The sequence below is a fragment of the Anas acuta genome, chromosome 1 (assembly GCF_963932015.1).
Source record: "Anas acuta chromosome 1, bAnaAcu1.1, whole genome shotgun sequence".
Classification (NCBI taxonomy): Eukaryota; Metazoa; Chordata; class Aves; order Anseriformes; family Anatidae; genus Anas; species Anas acuta.
The window spans coordinates 63,589,323-63,608,892 of record NC_088979.1 but is presented as its reverse complement, the minus strand read 5'-3'; the positions used below and the strand labels follow the sequence as shown (position 1 = coordinate 63,608,892).

The 19,570-nt window shown below is 37.5% G+C and overlaps 1 long non-coding RNA gene across 1 annotated transcript in view; it reads right to left on the bottom strand.

Annotated features, from left to right (window-relative positions):
* The window catches only part of LOC137850144 (uncharacterized), a 54,857-nt gene extending 35,826 nt beyond the window's left edge, over positions 1–19,031 (bottom strand). The window contains exon 1 of the long non-coding RNA XR_011092298.1: positions 18,916–19,031. This is a non-coding gene — a long non-coding RNA (uncharacterized lncRNA). The remainder of the gene's footprint in view (positions 1–18,915) is intronic.
* Between the last annotated feature and the right edge of the window lie 539 nt (positions 19,032–19,570).

Sequence of the window (19,570 nt, the reverse complement as noted above, 5' to 3'; positions counted from 1 at the left end):
TCATAAATTACTCATTACTTTAACAAGAAAAAAGAAAAAAAAATTACTTCAAAAATGCTGAAATGGTCCTTTGTTTGAAATTAAATTTCTTAGAGTTGCTGCATCAAACATTCTTTTTCAGTTTTGTCAAGCCAAATGGGAATGATTCATAACTTACAACAAAAAGCTGAACTTGAGGCATTTTTGCTTACAAAGAGGAGCCTAAGGGAGAATGTGATAACAATTTTCAAAGATCGAAAAGGGTTAGTAAAAGGGCAAAGTGAAGAACCTGTGCTCCAAGATCATAGCAGACCAGAAAAAAAGCAACAGATGTAAACAGCAGGAAGGTTGAAATAATGTCATAAAAAACCTTTTCTAGGAATGAGAACAAAATTAACTAAGTTGTTTGGGGAAGCTTGAGGTTCTATAAGAGATAAGTATCACTGATGTGCCTTGCAGCGAAGGGATTTCACTAGGTAAACCAATAAGTTTCTTCTAGACATATGAGTTTGTTCAACAGTGAGCCGAACCCCTCTTCATGCCCCACAGCAGTTAGTGCTCTATGTGGTGGCACTCAGGCAGGTCCATGGTTGCCTAGCAATCCCCATGATAGAAATCCATTGAGGGAAGAACTGAGGTGAGCAGCAAAGAAATGTGGTGCATCCTTAGTGGCACAACTCAATGTAAGTGCCTTCTCCATTCTAGAACACCCTAAGACAATGAATTCTCCAACCAGATCACTCTATGACACGTACCTCTTTGAAAATCTGTCTTTTCAGCCTAAGACTCTAGTAGCTGGTCCTTTAGTTGCAACAAGGTCCAAAGGTTAAAATGGTTTACCAGTATCTCACAATGACATCAATGAATGATGAGACAAATGCTTTGTTCTGGTGGAAAGACGAAATCACAGAACATAGCCTGTTACTATGCAAGGGCGCACGCTGTGCTGCTAGTGCTGCTTCTGGAAGGATTGTTTCTGAAAGTTATTGAGATAGTGTTTTGGTATATGAATGTGAGTGCTGTCTTCTTTAAGGAAGTCTTTGCTACTGAGGCATTATGTCATTCTTGTGAAAGATGGTGGGTACTTTGGCAACATATACTTTCAGAAATAAACTGAGATTCATAGTGAAAGACAGCTCATTACATCCTCTTGTCTCTGCAGAGGTGTCTGTGTAGATGAAGAACAGCTTGAGTAGCTTGGTTTCTGTGTCTGTTCCCACGGGAATTGAACAGAGCTACAGCAACAAGTAGATAAAAAAGCAGAAAATACAATTGTGACCTTATGCTCTTCAGGGAGCTCTTTGCAAATTTGTGACCAGACAGATCAGCTGGTCTGTTGATTTAACTGACACAAAATAACAAATGAGATTACCATTTTGCATCAGTGTGCCAACATAATCAATCTAGGATATGTTGCCTTTGGGTTTCTCTTGGAAAAAGAAGTGAAAGTTCAGGTACTGGAAATGGTGTAGTGGTGGAAAGGCAAAAAAGAAAACCAAACCAATTTTCCTACACTTGTTTTTTCCATGACAATGAAGCTGGGTTGAAGGGATATGTCTTTCTGTTTTCTATCACTAAGTAAAATTTAATTTGCTATGAATTAACTGATTTCCACAACTTTCTGCCCTCCTTTCACATAGAATAGGCAACAATTTATTGTTATCTCCACATTCATAATCTTTGAAGGAAGATGGTTTTCTTTAAAAAAAGATGCACTCCTTTGCTGCAGTTCACATTAAGAAAGCCAAATAGTAGAACAAAACTCTGATTCTTTCAACTGAAAGCTTCCCCAAAAGAGAAATGCCCTCGAAGTGGAATATTCTTTTCTTCCTTTGAATATGTATGTAAGATGTTTATGTTGTTCTTTTGCAGCATACTTTTCCTTTTCTTTTTTTTTTTTCCACACCGCCTTTTCCTTAGCTACCAGTAACATTTCATATTTAATTGTGATGGTGTATGCCCAGCTCCACTAAGATTAGACAGAATATATTTCCTTATCATTTTGCTTTACTGTCTCTGGTTCAGTGGTATGCTCCCTTCTTCTTTCATCATTTTCCATTTCTGTAATAGGATTTTTCTCATCAGAATACAGGGGCTGTGAACTTAATTGAGAGTTACAAGTGGTTTGTTCGGTGACTAATTCCTAAAAGCCTACTAGCTGTAAAAGTGACCCTCATTATACCAACACTCGTGCTGGAGGTTGGAGAAGGAAGGAAGGAAGGAAGGAAGGAAGGAAGGAAGGAAGGAAGGAAGGAAGGAAGGAAGGAAGGAAGGAAGGAAGGAAGGAAGGAAGGAAGGAAGGAAGGAAGGAAGGAAGGAAGGAAGGAAGGAAGGAAGGAAGGAAGGAAGGAGGAAAAAGAGAGAGAAAGAAAGAGAGAGAGAGAGAGAAAAAGAGAGAGAGAGAGAGAGAAAGAGAGAGAGAGAGAGAAAAAGAGAGAGAGAGAAAGAGAGAGAGAGAGAAAGAGAGAGAGAGAGAGAGAGAGAAAGAAAGAAAAAGAAAGAAAGAAAGAAAGAAAGAAAGAAAGAAAGAAAGAAAGAAAGAAAGAAAGAAAGAAAGAAAGAAAGAAAGAAAGAAAGAAAGAAAGAAAGAAAGTCTTAACTGAAAGATTTCAAGAAATATGCCAACATTTACTGTTTGTGGTGGGTTTTTTTGCACTTTCAAAAAGATCACTGATCTAGAAGAATATTTCCGTTTCCTGAAGCTGTGCTCATTTTCTGCAGACTGTATTTCTATCAAAGTGGTGTTCTCTGTCTCAGAATCCCAAGGATACGCCTCAGAAATGTTCCTAAGGAGGCAATCCCATTATGTGGCAAATAAATATAATGAGGTGTCATGTTTGTTAGAATAGGCAAGTAGTTCCAGCTTCTTTCCTCTTTTCTTCCTTTGTTGTTTGCTTCCATTAAGTTCTGTGGCATCCTCAGTGGCACAAGAAATACAGATACGTGAAACCAAAGACACCATGATTATAATTAAAGCTATTTTTTTTAAAAATGAAAAATATTTTTTTAAAAAATCACCTTGTATACTCTTGTATATTGTTGCAAATATTTTGCACAAATCTCAAGCCAAAATATAATTTTATTTGCCCATTCACGTTGTATATAGAGAGGAATCGAAATATTCACAGATAAGATGCTTTCCACCTACTGATTATGTACATTGTTTTATTTTGGACAAAGCTGTAAGTGAAAACGACACTTACGAAAACGAACTATTATCAATAATAGCTGAAGCCAGGCATAGTGCCAACAAGCTGTGAAAGAACTGCAGGGGAAAGCTTGCTTGACTACCTATAGCTTACTGTCCAAAATCCTTTCTATTTCAGTCCTCACTCTCTCTTGATCAAAGAGGACCTAAATAAGGAATTATGATCATATTTATGGTGTTTTGTAACATAAATGAATGAGGATGAGGCCACCAAAATCAAGTCCAGGCATCAGAAGAATTTTTAATTGTTCTTACATTACCATTCAACTTTAAATAAAATTATTGGGAAGCTGAACACTTATGATGTCACCAATTTTAACAAGGAAATATTGTCAGAGTGTCTTCTTTCTTTTCTCAGCTGGAAATCACATGGCATTTACTGAAAGCTATGAAAAAAATGCTCTTCCTCTCACAGCATCTGGCTTCTTGGCAGCTTTGACTGGTTGGTTTCATTGGCTATTTCTGCATTGCCTGCAAACCTCTCACTTTGTTGTTTGTCTGTTTTGATTAGTTTGTACTCTTGGAAAATGTTTTATTTAACTCCATTTTAATTTTGAGAATTTCTGGAGTTTAATTTCATTGAAAAAAAAAATCACGCAGTGTGTGAATGTCTCATCCTTGACTGCCAAGATTCTTTTAGAGATGAAGAGAGAGCTGAAACATGAATGCGGGGTAAGACAGAATTTAAAGAGTAAAGAGGGTAGGTTAAGATGGAAACAAAAATAAAATAAAATAAAATAAAATAAAATAAAATAAAATAAAATAAAATAAAATAAAATAAAATAAAATAAAATAAAATAAAATAAAATAAAATAAAATAATAAAATAAAATAAAATAAAATAAAATAATAAAACACAAAACCTGGTTTCCTCCATTACCATTTGGTGTGTGATTTTGGGCTTCTTTCTCTATCACTCTTTTACCTTTCTTGGTCAAATCTATACCTACAGAAAAAAAAATGCACACTGAATTCAGCTATTAAGGCAGAGCTTACCTTTTACCCTGTCTTCTGACAGTACAAATTACTTTCCATACAATCTGAACAAGAGTTTCTGAGAACAATTTCCTGGAAGTATTAAAATACTTTATTCTTCTTATTAGTATTTTATCTCTTTGTAATCTCTTTGTAAGCATTATGAACTGATAGCTTTACTTAGATTCAGGGTAAAATGAATGGCTTCTTGTTTCTTAGCTAATTCAAAAAAAAGAATCCTACTAAAGCTTCTGTCCAAAAAGAAAAACATTACTCTGCAGTTATTTTCCAGTTCTCTGATTTACTCTAAGGTTCTGACCTGTTCTGTACTGATGATAATTAAGTTAAAACAAAAAGTTTGCCTTTTATATTCAGGCACCTACATCTGGAATGACTTTTAAAGATGCTGAATCCATGTCATTGGCAAAAGACAGATAAAACCTTCAGTAATTAAGTTGGTTAAGTATATATATATGGAAAGCACAGAATACTTGTGAGCACTATGGTACACAATACTGACCTTATATTTCATTTATTTTGGAATGTTGTGATTGGAATTGGTGAGCATTAAACATTAAAAAAATATATCTCTTTCTCTCCACTCTGCCACTTTGGAGCAACCTATGTTATTCATGTATGCCTACACTATATTTCTTGGTCAGCAGAAATTGTCAAACATTCTCACATCTGATATGATATTATGCTTTCAAGTGATACCAAATACAAAGCATGATCCCTATAATCTGAGAGCTGTTGAGGAACCCTGTGGGATTCTGGCAGCTTTTGCTACCTCTCTGGAATGGTGAGGAGCTGTGAAACTTACTAGATAAATCCTGGTCACTTTCAGTCTATAGGTCAAAATCTGTTTCATCCCAGGTTGTCCCAGTATGTCCCAGGACAGAGTCTGCCTTGCATCATGGGAACCAAAGAACCAGGTTGGAATGTCCACTGTCAGAATGGACAGCTGCACATGTAGTGTAATTCCCTAGACTTGGAAGTCTCTGCTCCAAACAGCCAAGCTGAAGGAGTCAAACAGCCTGGAGTGGCTCTCTTTTTGCAAAACACTACATCCTCAAACTGGAGCTTGCTCTAGGCTGCAGAAGTTGGAAGCCTTTGATCTTGAACACTAGAATCATTGAAACATTTGTATCATATCCACTTAGGTCCTGCAAGCCCTTACTTCCATTACTGCAACAAGAATTTTCATGTCCTGCCTGCAACATCTCCAATTTCCACCAAAAGTCATCATCCCTCCATCCATGCACATCTCCACCTCTTCTACTTCATTTTTCCCTTAACTGTAGAAGAATTAATGCATGCTATGACCAGTTTTATGATGTTTGAACAGGCCAATAAGAGCTCATCACTTTCAAGATCGTGGTGGAACATTTCCCTCTGTGTCTCATTATTTTAGGGCTCTCACTTCGTCATACAATCACTTTCCATGAAGTGTCTCAGATTGAACTATCTGAAGCATTTTAGTGAAAGTTAATTGAAATTATGCCAGCAGATTTGAAAGATATTAGGATGGAACAAGCAGCCAGATGGACAGTGAAGATGCCCAAGTCTTGTTTCTTAAGGAAATTAGGCTAGAAACAACTTCTTCACTCTAATTTAGCAGAAGGAAGCTATTTTAATGTCAATAACTACTTTAGAAAAACTTGGCAAACCCTGAAATGTCCATGCATACTTATCTGCATGTGATAGTGCTTGGAGTCGTGACTACTGTATATATAAGGATTTATCTCACTGTGTGTAGAAGTTGCCATGGCAACATAATTCTGAAAATAATTATATAAAAAATAAATGAAAGATTTTATGAGTATATATTAAAGCTGAAGTTCTCATATAGATTTATTTTGCTACACAAATTGAAGAAAAGGGTCATGTGGAGTTTTTCTTGCTGTGCATATTTATTTGCCACATTCAAGAAAATAAAATATTCTTTAAACATTTACTTTAGGAGGTAAATACTAAAATTTATTAATCCATAAGACAAACACTGGCCAAAACCCAGCCAAGGGATAATAAATTTTATGCTCCTTAAAGCCAAGGGTCAGAGGCACAGATTCTGAGCCTCTCTCAAAAGCAAATTTAAAGCTGCTTTAACAAGACCCCTGGGATTACACCTGTATGGACAAATTCCCAGCAGGTGCAGAAACACCAGTGAGCTGCATTAATGTCTTTCTATACCTCAGACAGGGATGATGGACATGGAAAAGATGCATAACTGTTGGCCTCTTTGCATCTCTGGCTATCTTAATCCAGCACATGCTCTCTAGAGCTGGTATAAAATAACCTTCTCCCTATCCTTTTCTGGTCTTTTTACAAGCAAATCCCTATATGTTTTACATGTTCTCTGGGCCACATCCTGTAGTGGTTATCAGTGCAGAGCTGTTTTAATACATGCAGAGCAGTCTACACAGAACACTGGGGAACTGGGTGCTGAGCATTTTAATCAGAAGGCACCGAAATCTCTCCATTAGAACCATATATTTGTGTGTGTGTAGGAGTTCTCTTTAAAGTGGAGAAATGGAATTAGTGCTTTAGGGGGAGGAGCAGGTGGAGAACTATTGTTCATCACAAAATTAGTCAGGAATAAAATGTACGTATGTTTATTGGATGGGTTCATCAATGACGACTGCTATTTTCAGCAAGCCTGGTGAATCAGTATTTACATGTGCAGTCTGATTGGCTAACATTAGTCTATATTATACTAAATGTTTTTTGATTAATGAAGATGAACATGTTGTTTGACTCAAGAGTTCACTATTTCAGGCAATTTTGAACCATAGTTTACATAACTATTTCTTTAAGTCTATTTGCAATAATTATAAAGCCTGTTACATGAAATAGGTGGATCATGGATATGTGTGTACATATAAGTATATTTATATATCTACAATGTCTGTATGAAATATATAAAATGCAGTCATTAGAAACAAAAAAAGACTACACTTCCTAAGCCCCATTCTGAACTTCAAATCATTTAGATGCAAATATTCTCTGCTAATATTTTGTGACTTTTCAGACTCCTCTGAATACAAATAAAGATCCACTTCTCAATGTGGTTTTAAGGACCAAAACCCTGGTTTTTTTTTGGACTAAAGCTGAAAGTGAGTTCAGAGTCAGGATTTTCATAAGTATTGTCATGAAACCAGTTCCCTGTTATTTTTTTTTTCAGCCAGGAGACCAACAGCCTAAATATCTCAATGAAAATGAAGTTGGCTGTCTGTCAGGTAAGCAAATCTCAAATTCTTTAACACAGGAAGCCTGAATCCAGCTATGTGTCTAGCTTGAATAGGTGAGTAATCTCACCGACCTTATATTGTTAGTCTAAACAAATATGTTACAGTCCTTCCAAGAATGAGCAGGATGCTAGTCCAGACTATGAAGCATTGATGTGATAACCTTACTGAGAAAATGGTAGACCAACATTTTTTTAGTTCTGGCTTTTGAATTATAGCATAATTCAAACTACAGATTTCAGATGATCAGTCAAGATGGTAAGCCATAGCTGATCATAGTAAAGTCTGTATCTTAAACAAAGATGAGTATCTGGTTAAATATAGTATCTGAAACCCTGTTCATTCAGGAGCAACATCCAAAAGTGGGAATGCTTTAAAGTTCATGACCTTTTAATTTCTTCTGGGTGATTCTTAAACTGGCTACTAATGACAGTCCTAACTCTGTGAAATTTGCCATGCTGTATCATAGTAAAGGACCACCTGGACTAACATGATCACCAAGCCTTCTCCTGACACATTTGTAACATTCTTCAACCCTTTAGCACAATGACTGTAATCTCTCAAAAATAAATAAATAAAATAAATAAATAAAAACATCTTGCAAGAAGAGAAGACTTAAAACAGGAATTTTTTGAATATTTTTTTGAGTAAAAATGGACGGTTGATCCTGGGAAGTGGACCATGCACGGCATCACAGAAGGTTAAAAAATAATAATAAAAAAGAATAAAAAAGAAGTATATGTGTGTGTGTGTGGAGTCTGGAATCCTTCCTATATCCAATTGCACAATTGGTTTAATTCTGAATGCGTTAACAAGACACACCACTGGCCGCAAAAGAGTTCTTACTATCACTAAGAGCAGATGTCCCTGCAATATCCCTTGGCTAGATGTGACTGGTTTCAATCCTCCAAAGAATGTTCAACGCCATATTCCCCTTGTTCTTCCCTAAAGCTAAGTTATATATCTGGAGGTTGGTACGTGTTTTGTTTGTTTGTTTGTTTGTTTGTTTTGTCTTTGTTTGTTTGTTTACTTGCTTGAAGAAGAAGAAGAAGAAGAAGAAGAAGAAGAAGAAGAAGAAGAAGAAGAAGAAGAAGAAGAAGAAGAAGAAGAAGAAGAAGAAGAAGAAAAAGGAAAAGGAAAAGGAAAAGGAAAAGGAAAAGGAAAAGGAAAAGAAAAAGAAAAAGAAAAAGAAAAAGAAAAAGAAAAAGAAAAAGAAAAAGAAAAAGAAAAAGAAAAAGAAAAAGAAAAAGAAAAAGAAAAAGAAAAAGAAAAAGAAAAAAATGTTTCTTTCTGTGCCCTGAAGATGGTAAAGAAAACTAAAATACTGTATTTGTTAAAATCACTAGTAGTATGTGGGACAAGCTTACTTAACCAAGCCTCATTTATAGGTACCAACAAAGTCAACACTAGAAACCTTAATCACAAGCTTGAGTAATAGGCTCCAGGATTACTCTTGCCATAAAAATACAGTCAGCTAAATATTGAGTTTTACCATAAAGCTATTTCAGTTCTTCTCTTCTAAATGGAAGGCTGCTCCTTTAATGATCAGAAACCTTCTTCACCTTCTCCTGTCCTTTCTTAGCAAGGATCTGCTATATCCACAGGAAAATGCAGGATGGTGATCAATGTGTAGCGAGGCTCAAAGCAAGCACAGTAAGTTTTGACCTAATTGTGGTTCATATATTTTTATACTATTCTGGACTGTCTTTAGGAAGTTGCTGTAGCATGCTCTTTCCACAGCTAAGTCTGCCGGGCTGGGCTGGCTTGCCACAGAGACCATAATAAATAGCAAAAAGGTTGCAGATTCTGTCAGTACACTCCCTAAAATACTTTTTGTGGGCAGAAATATGTAAACTTCAGAAAGAAAAGCTACAGAGATTTTTTTGTCCTTATATAAAACTGCTTCCAGATCTTTTGTTTTATTCAAGTTGTTTTAACCTCTGCTAAAATATTGTGGTGCAAGCAGAAGTCATAGCCTCTGCTGACAACTCAGTTGTCCTCTGGAGAAAGAAAAATTGTGTATGGTATGTGTAAGAAGGAAAACATAGCATAACCTGAAGTCGAGTAGCTTGAATTTCAGCAAATCCACTAGGAAAGAAGCTCAAATACAATACTGAGGTGCTGCCCTAGGTCTTTTCTGCTTCATCTGATTTATTTATTTTTTTATCTGATCAAATAAAAACAATTTAGATACCTTTTCACAAAGAAGAAGCCTAAAAGAGTATCTAGCACAATGAATGGCACCACTAAATTATTTATTGCCTCAGATTTTCTTCTTTATATCTGTGGTAATCTAATTTATTGCCTATATCTTATGCTGATTCCAACAGTCAGTTCATACCACTCATGAAAACCACACAGATTAGATAAAATTTGTACAGGTATAAATCAAGCCATTGAATCAGTTCAAATAGCATTATTTAAAAATAAAAATAAAATAAAATAAAATAAAATAAAATAAAATAAAATAAAATAAAATAAAATAAAATAAAATAAAATAAAATAAAATAAAATAAAATAAAAAAGTCACATACGGTGGGCTTTTTTCCTTTTACTTGTTAGAAAAGGTTATATTAAATAAGCTGACAAATTCAGATTTCATTCACATGCAGCAACCCAACAATAAACATTTCTATGCACTTTGAGTTTATTGCATAGTAATGCACGTGGTTAAATTGTTTTTAAGTATCTTTACATTTGCTCCTTCATACATCAGCTTTACTTGAAGCTGTGTTTTCCTGTTTTCCCATAGAGGTGGGTCTGGCCCTTGGACACTGGTCATTACTGTCCCTGATAGCCCCAAGGGGATGAGCGTGTGCCTGTGGTATTTTATCTGAATTAATATAGCAAACTCAAAAAATCCAGCTATTGTTTACACCATCCTGAATGCTGCACATTTTTAATGTATTTAAAAGCAAATCTTCTGATTTTCTAAAGTCAAGCCAAGTTTATTGTTACTTTTTCCAGAATGTATTGGTTTGGATTTAAATCCTATAACCATATTAATTAGAGACTATGCATATTTTGAGGATATTTCTGCCAGGGTATCTATTCAGCATGTGGGCAGGGATCAGCCAGTTTTGGCAGGGCTTATGACAAAAAAGATTCTTCCATGAAATATGTAATGTTTACTGTCATTTTGGATAATTATCTTACCAATTTTATAACTTTCAGTAGCCAGTGTGATTTACCCTATGTTGTCCCATGAAAGCATCACTAGAGCTGGCCTCTTTTCTGGGTACTCCAGGCTTACTGTGTTACCGCATCACTTCTGCCACTTGGATTCCACTAAAACTCATGCCTCTCCCTTCAGTTTCCAACACTACACAGCAGTCCATCTGCAATCACTTGGTGCCTGGGAGGAAGGCCCTGAAACCTGTACTCCTAAAAGGGCAGCTAACATTTGCTTAGCAAGAAGTTCTTGCACACAGAACTCATGACCAGCCAACCCAGCCCTTTGGGTAATCACCTAATCCCTTGGGAACTCCCCATCTAACTACCCTGTGTAGACTTTCAAAACATATAACATGCAGTGTACATACTGCCCATGCTCAACAGGTCCATCAAGTCTCTCCTAGCCCGTCTAAAAGTACTACCTGTGAGGAGGGTGACTACATAGTTCAGCTGGAAAAATGTTTCCCAAAAGTACTGGACTTTATGTCTGCACAGCTCAGTTTATATGCACCATGCAGACTATATAGCTCCAAATGGGCTCCATATAGTAGTAATGTTCGGAATATAGATGTCATATAGGCCAGAGATGTTCAAATTCTAGACCTTGAACTACCAGACTTTGGGAAAATCTGGACTATAATACAGAATCCTTAAATTCCCCTAGGATCTCTAATAGGATGAAGAGGAGATGCCATGTGGAAAACGTGAATTGAAGTTTTACTGATGCTCTCAAATTTCTCTCTCACTGAGACTCTGAAGAAACCCTGCTGGAGGAACAGCACTGCATGGCATGCTTCAAAGAGATAAAGCCACAGTGAAGCTCATAAATACAACTTCTCAGGAGGAAATATGAGTCACTGCTTGGTGAGTCAGTTGCGGGTATCATGACAGTAGGCAGAAGCATGCCATTAAGTAACTTTCTAACAGTATTGCTTCTTTCTCTAGAGTTTGCATATAGTTGCCATTCTGGCCTTTTCAGTACAAAAGAAGTTTTACCAGAGAAACTAAGGAGATCTGGAAAATGGAAGCAGACTTACATCTGAAAACTTTGAGGGCTTTGGGAGATAATTTTGCTTTAATATTCTTTTATTATTTTTGTTATTATTTTATATCTTTTTGGAACCATGCTTCAGTTTTAAAATATCCAAGCTCAAAGAGCCTCCAAATCTGACAGGTAAGTGAAAATACTAGCACACACCTTGGTAGACCTTAATCTTTCCCATGAAACCTGTGAATACCGTGAAAGAGGACAGAAATTCAGGAACATCTATTTGAAATGTGTATTCTTACATGTATATGAAATCTATGTGAGCTAGGAGCTGACTGAATTTTAAAGAGTGACTATGTGGACAGATGGGTAGTGTGTTTTTTTTCTCTAAAATATCTTTTTTTTTCCAAATTTCCAAAACCTCTCCAGCATCTTCCACAGATCTCAGAGCTCAATGAAAACAACTTTGCCAGTGTCTTCTACGTTGTTACTTGTTTTGCTGAGAACCTTAAATAATGTATGGACATTTGGAGTTTGATTTATACTGTTTTAATTCATTCCTTTCATGTTAAAGTAAAAATCACTACTCTCAGGAAAGCAAAACAAAGCAAACAAAAAAAAATACAAATATTTGTAAAACTAACAAAATTGGGATTGCAGTTTTTAATTCACTCTTGAATATCCTAAATCACAAATAATTTAGTTAAGTAGGGCTGGATCTTTGGTCAGTAATAATGAGTGCAGTACCAGTGAAAGTGTTGATCTGGCTGAAAGTTTTTTAGAACTACAAATAAGTTACATGTGAAGACATAAGAACTTGAAGGCACATTTATTCTCCATGTACCTGTGAAGTCGTGAATCAAGGAATCTGTTTTATTGTTGTTGTTGTTTTTCTTGAGCAGTTGGTGACAGATAATAAACCCATGCATGAAAACGCAGGAAAAAAGATGCAATCTCAGTGAAAATAAATAAATAAGTACACACATATACGCACATAAATAAATAAATAACTTACTTTGGTTGGGGGGAGGGAGAGAAAGAAAGAACAAAAAAATGCCTGTGGAGAATTTCCTAAATCATGTAATACTATAGACTGAACTCTGTCCTTGTAGTATTACATTTCAAAGGAGATAAAATCCAAAGGTAGGAAAAGCTCATTCTTTATAATCATTTCTATCCTCTTCTGTGGGTATTTAAAAGTGTTTTTTTCTGCTCCTTCAGAACACTATGTATTATTTTCAATTTTGATGCTACTGACTGTGATAAGGGCAATATGGAATTGTGAATTTGGCAGGTGTAAAAGATGGAAAAAGATCCTCCAGCTGTGAACTTTTCATTTTATAATTGTTGGAATGAGAAACACTGAGCAAATTACCACCTTCAGGACTTACACACCAGCCACAGGAAATTGAATACACTTTCCCAAATGTGGCAGATCACCCTGGCAGTTGGCAAGCTACTCCAAAGTGGAAGACACCCAAAAATCTACTTTGTGAGCTCTTCCTCTGGGGTGAGCAGAAGTGGAGGCTCCCCTCCATCAAAGCCCCATGTGGAGGGGCATCTCTTGCCCCGTGCTGGGACGGTGCAACACCACTCCCCTTCTGTGATGATGGTGCCCAAGGAAATCCACTCTGGGACTCCCCCCACTGCAAATGCTTGTGTCCTGGTAGAGGACAAAATCTGACTCATGCTGGTTTGGATTTAATTTAAGTGATTTGCACAGCGCCTTTCAGCAAATATCTCTTCTTCTCTCTGCAACTCATTCTTTGAGGTTTCTAAACACCAAAAAGATATATATCAGAGAGATGTTACTTTGTCTTTTCAAAGCACCCCCTGGAATCATGAGCTGACTAAATGGCAGAGAGTATACTCAGTGCCAAAGGCAATTCATTTGCATGAGCTGTACTAGATAGATAGACAAGGTGGTTCTGTTTTGGAGTATCTGTGCAACAAGAACACACTGTCCAAAAGTGGTAAGCACTGTGTAAACCTGCTGAAGAGACAGGGTTTGGCCTCACTTCTGAAAATCGGGGTTTATTTAAACCTTCATCCTCCATTTAGCACCTGGCTCTGATCTATGCCTCATCTTTAAACAGAAATGATAGTGCATGTAATCTACTGATACAGACTATAAATTAGCTTCTGTCATGGCATGGACAGTGATTTACTTGAAATAAATCAATGTGCATTTGAAAGTCTAAAGTGCACGCTGAGCCCATACCTTTTATTCCTTAAACTTCCATGGGGTGTTCAGTCTCTGCCAAGAATAAAGATGGAGAGAGAAGAGACAGGCACATCTCTGGCCTGAATTGAACAGCTGCCTGGAGAACTCATCACCAGACTGAAACCCTGTCTCTGAGCAAACTGTCACAGCACGCCTGCATGTCAGCAGGAATCCACTCCCACCCTGCACTTAGAGAGCAAAGCCTTCCCCAGAGGTGCTGGTTATGCAGCTCCACTCCCTTTCTACCGCTGGTGTCCTGCAAGAGGCTGTCTATCAGATGCAAACCCCCAATTTCAGCTTCTCTACCTCCTCTGCCAACACCCTGCTGTCAGACTGTGCAGTAAATAAAGGTGCTGAGGCTGCTATCATGCCTGAGCCTCTCTTCCTGACTTCCTCTTTGGCTGGAAGGGGACCCCCTGCTCTCTGTGCTTCTGGGTACTCACAGAGGGGCGCTTGCTGATGTGCAGACACATTGTCTTGCCTCCAGGCAGCTGAAGAAACCTGAAACGATTTGTACCAGTTGAGCATCTGCCCCTGTGTTTACAACTGATGCGATTCCAGATGTAGTAGATGGTAATATAGCAGGCAGAAAGCTGAAGGAGAGCAATAGTTCCTACCCATTCCCATGAAATATTAGTTCTCTGAGTTATGCCAAGGACAGGACAGAAGCTGAATAACTGACTGACAATATATGTAAGCCAACTGGTCCCCAAAAGCTCCAGAATAAACTGAATGTGTTTCACTATTGTGATAAAAAGAGAGCTGGGGCTCACTATTATTTAACGCAAAAGAAGGTGATTTATCTGTGCAGCCTTGGATTGGGCTTTCTCTATTGACAGCAGTCACAGCCAGCAGCAGCATTTGGGTGCTGATGAAAGAGAGGGGAATGTAGCTCCAGGCTCTTACCTTCCTCTGTGCCAGGGAGAGGCGTCAGTAGAAACATCTCTTTACGATTTATTACTGCTACCTGTACCCAAATGTGATAACCAGTGTTGTTCTTAAAAACACAACTGTTTTCACCAGATATTCTTGAGCAGGGGCCTAAGTAGATATATTCTGGTCAGAGCAGTTGCTGCTCTTCCCCCAGGCTAGCCTGCTCAAGTTTTCCTGCCTTGTTGGGGCAGGTCAAATAAGAATAAGAAAGTCTTGCTTTGCTCATCTGTGGATAGGAACTTTTACTGAGTGTTTCCTGACTGGTTCTCTGCCAGACCGTCCTGAGAGCTGGGGTCCCACCCTTCAGCAGGAAGCCTGGCAACTTCAAAGCCCCAACAACCTGGGAAGAAAATCACGGCAGGTAAAGGCTTCCAGATGCTGAGCTTCTCAGTAGCTCTGCAGCCAGGCAGCTGGAGACCCAAGCAGATCAGGGAATCTTGTCAACTGTGGTTAGGATTGTTTTGATGGGGTGTAGCATTTTGACGTACAGAGACAAATTATGGATCTTTTCCCATTTAATAGGAAATTCCATTTTGCTAGATGTTGTCCTGATGTAAAATTTCTTTGGGGAGTAGGGGTGGGACAGGACTTTCTGGGGCACATGGTGTCTGGACTCTGCCTTTCTTTAGGAGTCAAGCAATGAAAATCTGCTGTGTAGGACACTTTCTGGCTTCCTGAAAATTGTGCTTGGTCTTTGAGCACTAAAATACATTAAGGCTCTAGTTCCAGGGACCAGACTGACTTTTGTTCAATTCAGCTCCCTTTTATACTCCTTTACATACCAACATTTGGCAGATACTTTAAGACCCTCAGGTGCACTGACAAAGAAGAAGCTCTGCAGCATAAAATATACTCAGCTGCCAATGCCATGATTTTAAAAATATGAGTATTCCTCATGAAGAATAGAAATATTTCCTCTTTTAACCAATGGAAAATCTGCCTTTAAAAGTCTGAGCCTGAATTCCTACACTTGGGCTATGCTCAGCGCTATATTGTGCTGTTGGAATGAATCCATTTTTGCTCTCCTCCCCATGCTGACTTGCATATTGTTTAGACAAGCCTAATGCTCTATCCCTCATCTGGTCTATTTAAAGAAAATCAATCAGCATTCCTCTGATGAACTTCATGGGCACTGGTGTTAGCCACTCGCTTAGACTTGCCTGCTTAATGGAACACATTCTTATTCAAAGCATCTTTTTTTTTTTTAAGTAATAATGGGACATCTATGAGCTTACCAGAAAGGGGTCATAGGTGAACAACAGTTATTGGCAGGAGAAAAATCTTTCTCAGGCAGTCACTGACTGCAGGTAGAAATTCCTTTTAAGGTTGAGCCTTTGCCTGAAGCACCTCCACTTCTACACACACTGGATTAGCTAGGCACCATATAAAGAAAAGGAAACAGAAATTGAAAAACACTCAGAAAAGAGAAGAGGAGAGGCAGGCAAATAAGTTGTTAAAACAGTGAATGTCACTCTTAAATGTTTGGGAAATAATTGGGTTTAAAACAATTCCTTAATTTATCTTTTGAATTCATGCTAAGCTATATGTCTATTAGCTTTCCTTCCTTATTTTTTTGTCCAGCTGCCTTCCCTCTGGTTGTAACTTCTATTGGCAAGGAAGTAACCTTTTATCTGCCTGGAAACTCTCTGGATTTAATTTAATCTCTAAAACATGCCAAGTCTGGACAAAGCGCATCTATGCAGATAATTTGAGGTCTCAGACCTTTTAGATGAAGAAACTCACTTCTTGTAAATTGGTTCATTGAAACAAAACAGTAAGGTAGCAGCATGCCTGCCTGATTCTTGTTTAAGAGTGTGAGCAGGCATGCACAGCATGAAACATGTTGTGTACAATGCTATCCATGCATCTCTGTACTACTGTACTTCAACACTATCTAATAATTGCACATGAATTTCCAATGGAGAACCATTTCTCCTTTGAAGTCAGAAGGAATTTATTTTGCTGTATCTTTCATTTATTTCTACACACTTTCAATTGATAAAAACAAACAAACAAAAAATTCCATGGGCAAACACACCAAAAGAATGATTACTGGTTAATGTCTGTAATAAGGCTTCTATGTCTCCTTATGGAGTTCACTCTGCATTTCTGGCGGTCTTTTAAAATCCTGTCATTATGTCAGCCATATCCATACCTGTTATTTGTGCTGAGAACCAGCAGGTGAAAGAAATCATTTTGGGACAATATGCAAGCAGTGATTCACTATGACCTGTTATGCTCTCCTGTGCAGAAGGATGACAGCAAAGCCAGTCTGCCAGTGATGCCCTCCCTCCCGCCCACCCTTTGCTCCCAGCACAGCACAGCTGCAGCTGGGAACCTGTACCAGGTTCTCCACTGCACTTGGGGGTGAAGGTAAACAATGGCAGAGCCTCAGGGTTCTTTTGGTGTAATGGCTGGAGTATGTCCCTCGCTCAGATCCGGGGCCACTGTACTCACATACACCATGTGAAAAAGGGTTGATAGTGCATCAGTAAGAAGCTTCTCATCTCTAATATCCATGTCTCCTGTGCACTGCAAGTTGGTAGTCATGATACAGATTAAGGAATCAACAAATGACTATTTCTTCTTCTTCATAGGTTTCAAGTTTGAGTGGGAAATGACAATAAGAACATGATTTTTCTTTCAAACTTAAGGAAAGGAAATTAATATTAAGGGAACTGATGTTCAGAAAAAAGAAAAAAAAAAAAAAAAAAAAAAGTCTACACACCTCTGAAAGATTATTGGGCAAATACATGGCAGCCCACAAAAATACCACCATCTGAGTCACTCATAAAATGCCACGGAACTGGTACTGGAGTAGCAATCAGTTTTAGCTGATTTTTCCATTGGGGATTGTGCCATGTGATGATCTGTTTGATCCACATGAACTGAAAATAAGAGAGTCATAATGTGCTAAGCTTCTCTAAGAGTAGAAGTCCAAGGGTGAGAGCAATAATACTAGTGGTTCATTGGTCCGGGGTGTTCATGAGCTCTGTTTGCTTGGACATGTCATTAGTTTGTTCAAACATGTACATGAAACATGGAAAAAAAAAAAAAAAAAACTGTTCTGTGTTGAGAGTAGGAGAAATACACAGCATGAGTAGGATGTAGTGACAAGAACTGCTGAGAGAGGTCAAACAGTATGCTGTGGGAACAGGTTGAATGGGAAGTACTGTAGGAGGAGAAATAGAAAACAGAAAAAGCAAAAGTAGCAAAAGTAGGGACATAAAATCGAAACTGTGGGAGGAGTAAAAGATGAAAAAGGTGCATTCAAGGAAAAGGCTGTGAAAGCAATTTGAACGGGTCACCTCCAACCTGCCCTCAGCAATCAAGTATTCCTGATGAATATTCTGTGCCTGACAGCAGCCAAGGATGGGGACTTTAAGTCAAGGTGAAAGGCACCTATAATGAACTATTACTCTATGATACGACTATGGGGAAGTTTCTTCTTCACTTCAGGGAGCTATTTGCCTGCATATGGCTTGGTTTACTTACAATTTGATCTTAACAAGTGTAACTGAATGATATTCATCTTGTTCACCTATCTGTGTCTAATCCTTTTTAACCTTCTGCAAAGTACTTTTCTTGAGTGATATCTGTCATGGGGTTAGAGAAGTGAATTATGCATTCTGGTTTTAAGTGTTAGTTTGTAAATGTTCCTTTTTTCAATTGATTTTTTTTATCTTTTCAGCTTCCACATCCAACCCGTATCTTCCCATTAATTTTAGATGACAGTTTAATATCACCTTATATGTTTCTTTTCTAGACTAGTCATAACAGTAGATAGCCAGAAAAAAAAATGGTTTACATAAAAGATATCTATAAAAATATTTCCCTTTTTAAGAAAAATTAAAATAATTAAAATGTTGTATTTTTTCTTAGTTCTCATTCTAATATAACATAGAAAGCTTTTACATCAACAATCACTTCATTACTTCCTCTGGACCATAATTTTACCTTTTAGTGACAAGGATGACCAAAGCTGCAGAAACTATGAAAAGAAGAAAGAGCGCTGACTTACAGTCTGTTTTCAAACGTCATATATGCAGTTTCTTCTAATTTTCTGACAGACATTTTCCTGATATTTAAACAGATACTTTTTTCCTCCCTGCTTCAATGGCAAATTAAAAAATAAAACTAAAAAATAAAAAAGACAAAAAGAAATATTTTTGATCAATATGATTTACCTTCTACTCTTGTTTGCATTTTTGCATTTGTCAGCCTTCTGACTACTTATCTAACTCTGGTAGGTTCTTCCAAATGTTGTCTGAAATTTCTGGTTTGTTCATTAGTAGCATTGACACCACTGTCACCCAATGGTTAATTAAAATCAAGCAAAGAAGATGACAGCTGGTTTCACAGAGTGACTATAACGTTGTTTATTTTAATTAGGAAGGGAGCAGCAAGACTATATCTTTTGGAAAAGGGAGAAAGAAAAAAAAAAAAAAAAACATTCTGAAGAGAAAGATTAAATCAGTGGAATCTGAAAGGAAGATTAGCTATGAAAGCAAATATGTCCTATCAGGAAATACTTTTCTCTGTAGTGGATGCAACCTGAGACACAAAATATGCAGAAAGACAAAATCTCTGACCAGGTAGCCTTTGGAATGTCTACAGAAAAACAGCCAGCAGAGGAGAGAATGAAATCCCTTGGATTAAATTGAATAGAGTAAGCATGTTCTTTTCTTTCATTTCTTGACCTATGCCTTTTATAAACATTGGCAGCTGTGTTGTCAATTTTGTTTAAGTAAATCCATTCTTTCCACTCTCTCCCCCACCATTTTATATTAGCTTGGCTTGAATTAAGAGTGATTTTGGCTGACAGCAAAACATGCCTTCCCC